Source organism: Mustela lutreola, chromosome 1, assembly GCF_030435805.1.
Source record: "Mustela lutreola isolate mMusLut2 chromosome 1, mMusLut2.pri, whole genome shotgun sequence".
Classification (NCBI taxonomy): Eukaryota; Metazoa; Chordata; class Mammalia; order Carnivora; family Mustelidae; genus Mustela; species Mustela lutreola.
Window position 1 is genome coordinate 4,989,874 of NC_081290.1, and position 7,352 is coordinate 4,997,225.

Sequence of the window (7,352 nt, forward strand, 5' to 3'; positions counted from 1 at the left end):
TTTTACAGAAGAGTGTGCCCAACCCACAAGAGGAGGCTGTAAGTAACTGAGAGGATGTGACTCTCTTCCTCCCTTTTGTACTGTGTGGCTTTATTGTTTTGCAGACTTAGAAGTGAACTTGACATTTTGTTGTTGCCCTTTTGTCAGGTCCTGCCTTTCTTTTAGATAAGGTCAAACTGAAGCTGAGTTCAAGCCCTAGTCTTCGGGGAAACAAGATCTTTCTCTCTCTCCGGACATCTCCTTTGTACTGCTTCAGGAAATGAGTCCCAGGTTTTTAGGGGATCTTGGGAATTATTTCTTAGTCATTTTATCTGAAAAATATTGAGTCTAAATTAATATTCCAATATTCACCCATGTACAGTAGCATCTCATCTTTGTCTCAATTACCTTAGTCCGTCTAACAGACTCTCTATGGTTGGAAGTGGGTTAGCGTCTCTCTTCTTCCTTAGTTGTCAAATGGCAGAGGTAGAATAGTAGGGGGGAGGGGTGGGAAGGAAAGAGACTCCGAGGGGAGGAACGTTTAACAAGCAAGAAGGAGGCTCAGGGGCGCCCGGGGGGCTCAGTCATTAAGCCTCTCTGCCTTCGGCTCAGGTTATGATCCCAGGGTCCTGAGATTGAGCCCCACATCCGGCTCTCTGCTTGGTGGGAAGCCTGCTTCTCCCTCTCCCACTCCCCCTGCTTGTGTTCCCTCTCTTGATGTGTCTCTCTGTCAAATGAATAACTAAAATCTCAAAAAAAAAAAAAAAAGAAGCAACCAGAGTTTCAGGTCAGGCTCTTTCCTGGCTTAGTCATCGCTTGCAGGTTATGTCCCCACTCAATGCCTTTGTCTTTCCATCTGAAAATAGGCATGACGGCATTTTCGACATTTTCGTGGAACGTGATTCTCCATTGCAATTCCTTAGAGGCTGTGATATCTTGTTAATTTATGCTAAACAACTATGAATACTTGTCAAAGTTTAATTTTTAATTGACAAATAAAAGGTGCTTCTAACTCCCCTAGGAGAGATGGTGGAGCTCTAACCCAAGCGAACAGAGATCAAAGAGACGCACAGGCCCAGGGAAAGGAAGCAAGTATCTTCATCCATCAGGAAAAGGAAATTGCATTGAGGAAAACTAATAAATTTCCCCAAAGCTCAAAAGAAAAGAGGAATGGCTGGGATTAGAAATAAGGTCAGACAGGTTCCTAAATAACATTTATTTTCAACTGTAGTGATCTAGGTCCTCAAGTGGTTGGTACCACCAGAACTGATATAAAACATGTAATTCTTCAACAACAACAACAACAAAAAAACACAAGAATGCATTGCTTTCCCGAACTCTCTAGAAAGAGGTCTGCAGAAATGCAGGGGGAGTAGGATGCCCCGGTTCCCTGTGTCCCACTATCAGAGGAGGCTGACAGCGAGCGGGGATTTTTGTTGAGTTACCGCAACTCACCACTGCTGTGGCACACAGAAGAGACTGAGGAAGTGGCTTCTGTGTCGTAGGAGGGCTCCACTTACCCCAAGCTGAGTGCCTACCGGTTGGACAGACAGAAGAGCTGCAGGCATCTTTGCTTGGCTCTGAGGAGCGTTCCTGGGAAGGAGGGAGGTGAGAGCATTTTGAGGGAGACGGCGCACCGCACCACTATGGAGAGAAGGCAAGCCTGAGTGTGGGCCTCAGGGCCCTGCCTACCCCCAGAGCCTGCCAAGCATGAGAGTTACCCCCTGGGCAGGGAGGCAAAAGAAACGTGTAAAAGAGACATTTCCCCAAAACCATGTGGGGACCCGGGAGCCCAGGATTTGTTTACAGGAGCCAGGGAACAAAGACGACAGCAGACACATTGTTGAATGCAGCAGGCCAGGGTCTGACACACAGGGCAGCGATGGTCTGACACCCAGAAAGGAACCAAAAGCAGCAGAAGGGGACAAAAGGACACACACAATGCAGTAGCAAGTGTGTTGGGAACCGCTCAGGGCGACACACCCTTGCAAAGAACCAGTGCACCCATCCAGAGCTCAAGAGCACTGGAGGGCGAGGCATAGATCCAGTCGGTACTAGTGGGGTCCTAATGGCAGAGAAATACCACGGCTCTAGCTCACCCTTCATCTGGAAAACACCAGGAGCATGTACACAGCCATCTGAGGAGAAGACAGGCAACTATGATTATTTTTTACAACGATGTTGCCCGTTTAAGAAGTTTGTTAGGTCTCGTCCAATGTTTGATTTTCCTAGATTTCCTTGGGCCAAGGTTAGCTGTTTTTTTTCCCCTTGTGTCTCTTTATAAAATATCTAATTCCAGGTCACAGATTGAAATATGGCACATGGACCCTATCTCTTAACTATTAGTTGAATTACAGTTGATCCTTGAACAATGTGGGGGTTAGGGGTGCCAATCCCCTGTAGAGTCCAAAGTCCATGAGTAACTCTTCACTCCCCAAAAGCTTAACTATTAATAGCTTGTTGTTCACTAGAAGCCTTAGGGATAACATCAGTGGTTGATTTGCACACATTTCATACTTACATGTATCATATACTGTATACTTGCAGTAACAGAAGCTAGAGAAAAATGCCACTAAGAAAATCATATGGAAGAGAAAATGCATTCACAGTACTATACCGTACTTATAAAAAAAAATTGCCTATAGTTCAAATCCATGTTGAGGGTCCATTGTAATCTGAAATCCTTGTCTAATTCGCTAAATTATCATTATTATTATTTTAATTCCAGTCTATTTAACAGTGTTACATTAATTTCAGATGTACAGCAGAGGAATTCAACAATTCTGTAAACTACTCAGTGCTCGTCATGAGAACTGTACGCTTTTTTTTTAACAATTTATTTATTTATTTATTTATTTGACAGAAATCCCAAGTAGATGGAGAGGCAGGCAGAGAGAGAGGAAGAGAAGTAGGCTCCCTGCTGAGCAGAGAGCCTGACGCAGGACTCGATCCCAGGACCCTGAGATCATGACCTGAGCCGAAGGCAGCAGCCTAACCCACTGAGCCACCCCGGCACCCATGGGAACTGAACTCTTATTCCCCTCACCTATTTCACTCAGCCCCTGAAGACCACCAGTTTGTTCTCTATAGTTAAGAATCTGTGGCTTTGAGGTGCCCAGGTGGCTCAGTTGATTAAGTGCCTGCCTTCCGCTCAGGTCATGATCCCAGGGTCCTGGGATCGAGTCCCACATTTGGCTCCCGCTCAGTGGGGAACCTGCTTCTCTCTATGGCTGCTGCTCCCCCCGCTTTGTACTCTCTCTCTCAGTCAAACAAATAAAATATTTAAAGAAAAAAAAAAAAAAGAGTCTGTGGGTTGTTTTTTTAGTTTGTTTGTCTCTTTCTTTTTCTTCACTTGTTTTCTTACTAATTTGCCAAATCTTACCAAGTTACCTATGACTATTTACTCTATTCCTTATTCCATGAGAATTAAGTATCTTTCGTTTATCTACAAGAAGGCATTATCGCAATTCATTGCAAAATCTGAATGAATTGTATTCACTGGCTAACCCTCTTTTGTTATTTATGTTACCTCTTTCAAATAACTTAGTAGATTAGAAAGAAACTACTTAGCAGATTAGAAAGAAACAACTGTCCTTATCATGTTGGCACAAATCCACACTCTACAAAAATATGTCATTATCTTTACTCATTTTTTCCTAACAGATTTTTTTTTCCTCCTTGCTATAATCTGGTAAATGACAGAAAATGTCTTGTTTTAATGGGGTATTATACTGATTATACTCCACTTGCCACTGGACACATTTGTTTTTCACTTTTGTTCACCCTGCTAGGTGTACCCTTAGAGACTGACCCTTTTAAAGGGCACCTCCTGGGCTCCCTTGCCTCCAGCTTCTCACTAGGGCTACTGGTAGGGAGCTCCAGCAAGAGGCAGAGTACAGGAAGAAAGAGAAGCCAGTGTATTGCCCTGCTCCCTCTGTTTGCTGCGGCTCCGGAGGTAGCTGTGGCTCCGGAGGTAGCTGCGCTCCGGAGGTGGCTGCATTTTGTCGATGGCCCCTGCTTCTTCCAGGCAGCTTTCCTTCCCTAGCTCTGCCTCTCACCTCATTTCTAATAACGCCGTGTTTCCCCTTGTCTCTTCAGACCTGGGGTGGCATTGGTTCCCTTCCTATCTCCTCGATGTTTATTTCAACATCCCTCAACCCTGCCCACACTTAGGTAAATAGTTTCCCTTTTAACCTCTCTGGTTAAACTCTGAGTTTGCCATCTGTTTCCTGACAGGCCCCTGACTCATACAAACACCTGGTCGCTATATTGTTAGATCAGACTTTAAATTAAATGGTGGGATAAACAAAGAGAATTATGCGTGTTGGTGAAAAATTTTTAACGATAGGCTAACAATAAAAACTTCCACAGTTCAAAAGAAACACAGGCAAGAAGTCATAGCAGGTTATCTTATGATGTTCTTAACTCTGCCTTGAGGTTTATGTTTTAAGGTAAGACACCACCTTCCTCTTAATTCCAAACTGCGGTGCTACCCCAGTCTGCGGAAACCCCTTCTGCACATAAAAGAGGTGGTCTTACCCCCATGACTTACAACCGTGCCAACACAATACATATCCAATTTCGGAGTGGTTTGGTCAAGGATAATGCCCCGGAGACTCCAAACCTCCAAGATAGTTCCTACTGTTGTTTAGCGCGCTCCAAGGCCCGTGGACTAGATACAGTAAGATCCTCTCTAACTTCTCCCTCTAGTGCAAGTTGCCAAAATGTCACACTCTTCTTTCTGCTAAGCAGAAAATTATTAGATCATTCATACAATCACACACAGACACACATACACGTTTCCTTAATAGAAATATGAATTCTCAGAGACAATACCCTTTGCTAATACACTAATGGCCCACAGACATTTTTTCAATTATACTGACAACTAATTAAGCTAACATATTATATTTAAATAATCAGCAGACCCAGCCATACTGGGCCCACATTTGGACATGGCTGTGACCCACTGGATCTGGGCGGGCATCACACTTTTTAGATGGCTCCCAGAGCTCCAAGTGCGCCCGTGATCATCATTGTTGCCACTGGCTCACTAAATCACAAAGTAGGTCACTACCCTGCAGTCACTGGAGTCTGCACCCTCCAATCCCACTCCTTTTCAATGGTCCTGCTTGGACGTCTATCAGAATAAGAAATAAGCCTATTGCTAAAGAATAAACCTCTTAATGATAGTTCCATTAGCAAAACACCAGGCTAAAGCTGCAGAATTACCACTTGTAAGGGTCTGACTAAATTCTTAGAGAAAGTCCTTTTGCCTTCCATATGTTAAGTGATATACTTAAGGGCCTTTCCCATCAGAACCTTATTACATTTAATATATTTAATTTTGCACTTTTTGTTAAGTGGGTGGATATTTTGTATCTTCATGTTTTTTCTTTTTTATATACTTTTTGACTACTCTTAGTCAAAGTGCTTCAGGTAAACCAGCTTTTTTTTTAAAGACTTTTATTTATTTTATTTGAAAGAGAACATGCGTGCACATGCACAACTGGAAGTGGAGGTGGGTAAGGTAGATGGGTGGGTGTAGAGGGAGAGAGTGAAGCAGATCCCCTGCTGAGCACGGACTTAGTGTGGGGCTCCTGGGGCTCAATGTGGGGCTCATCTCAGGACTCCAAGATCATGACCTGAACGAGAGTCAAGACACTTCACTAACCAAGTCACCCAGGCACCCCAAGATAAACGCTTTTAGTGATTAGTCTGATACCACTTGATTATACTTTTCAAGTGGATGAATTACTAGATTTTTTTTTCCTATTTGAATCCTGGGTGCGTTTTTTCCAGTTAGAGTCAGTTTTTTTTTTTTTTTTAAGATTTTATTTATTTATTTGACAGAAAAATCACAAGCAGATGGAGAGGCAGGCAGAGAGAGAGAGAAAGGGAAGCAGGCTCCCTGGAGCAGAGAGCCCGATGTGGGACTCGATCCCAGGACTCTGAGATCATGACCTGAGCAGAAGGCAGCGGCTTAACCCACTGAGCCACCCAGGCGCTCCTTAGAGTCAGTTTTATATGCTGCAGAATGAGACGTGGTACTGAGACAGGGAAACCAAGGGGACCCCTCAAAGGACTGCATTTTGCTCCTTTTCTTACTCCCATTCTTGTTAAGACCTGCACACTGCCCCACATACGTCTTGTCGTACAGATAATGTATATTCTCCTTATAATGGTCAAGGAGTTAGTGATTTCTCTGGAGTCTTCCAGCACAAAGGATAACATCTAAAGAGCGACTGTGCAAGATCTGCGTGTACCTTTTCCAAGACCACTGAGTCACCAAGACCCCTGGCTCCAGGGCATAAGCGATTTATGGAGGACAACTGCGTGCCCGGCTCCGTTTTAACCAGTTTCCGGATGTGTGAGAGGACCTACATACACCAGAGCACAATCCTCAGTAAAAACCCCAGACCCTAAGCAAAGACAAGAGTCTTTCTCCTTTCCTTTCCAACTCTTCCAGATGCTCTGTCTGTATCTCTTTTCTCTATGTCTTCAATAAATTCTGCTCTTGGGGTGCGTGGGTAGCTCAGTCTTTAAGCATCTGCCTTCGGCTCAGGTCATGATCTCAGGGTCCTCGGATCGAGTTCCGCATCAGGCTCCCTGCTCAGTGGGAAGCCTGCTTCTCCCTCTCCCACTCCCCCAATTGTGTCCCAACTCTCGCTGTATCTCTCTCTGCCAAATAAATAAAATCTTTAAAATAAATAAGTAAATAAATAAATAAATTCTGTTCTCACTTCCTTCCAACTTTCATTTGATTTCTATCCCATGCAAAGCCCAAAACCCTCTGGGCTGGCCCCACAGGACGCCTGCCCCATCTGGATCCTTGGGCCCAGCCTGCCTGCATCGGTGCCAGTTACTTTCTGATCCCCAGGCTGGCATTCTTCTTGGAAGCCTGTCCACTCTAATCTCAACCCATGACTTATGACTTCTTGTCTTACGTATGGAAATATCATGGAGCACTTTACTCAATTTACTGGATTTTTGTTGCCGTGAGCATGCTATGAAGGTGCACACAGGGGTTGTGTCTTTCCAAAACGTCAGCTTTATTCCCTCATAAAGCAAAGTTAAATCACAATTATAAAGTTAGGTTCAGGACTCCAAACTCCACGACATTTTGCCACGCGGTTGAACTTGGCTTCCCACGGAGCACACAACGCAGGACAGAAGACAAGCCGCTCAGCATACAGGGTAACAGCGGGGTGTAGGACGTTAGCGGATCAAACATGCAGTCAGTCCACGGCACACATTTGAGAGAAGGCCTTGGTCTGGTCCAGGTCAGCTCTCAGCACACACGGCTTCTGATCTTCCAGCCCTGAAGGATGTGGGTTCTGTTAGGAGATCAGTCCCCAGAGCTTTCTCCAACA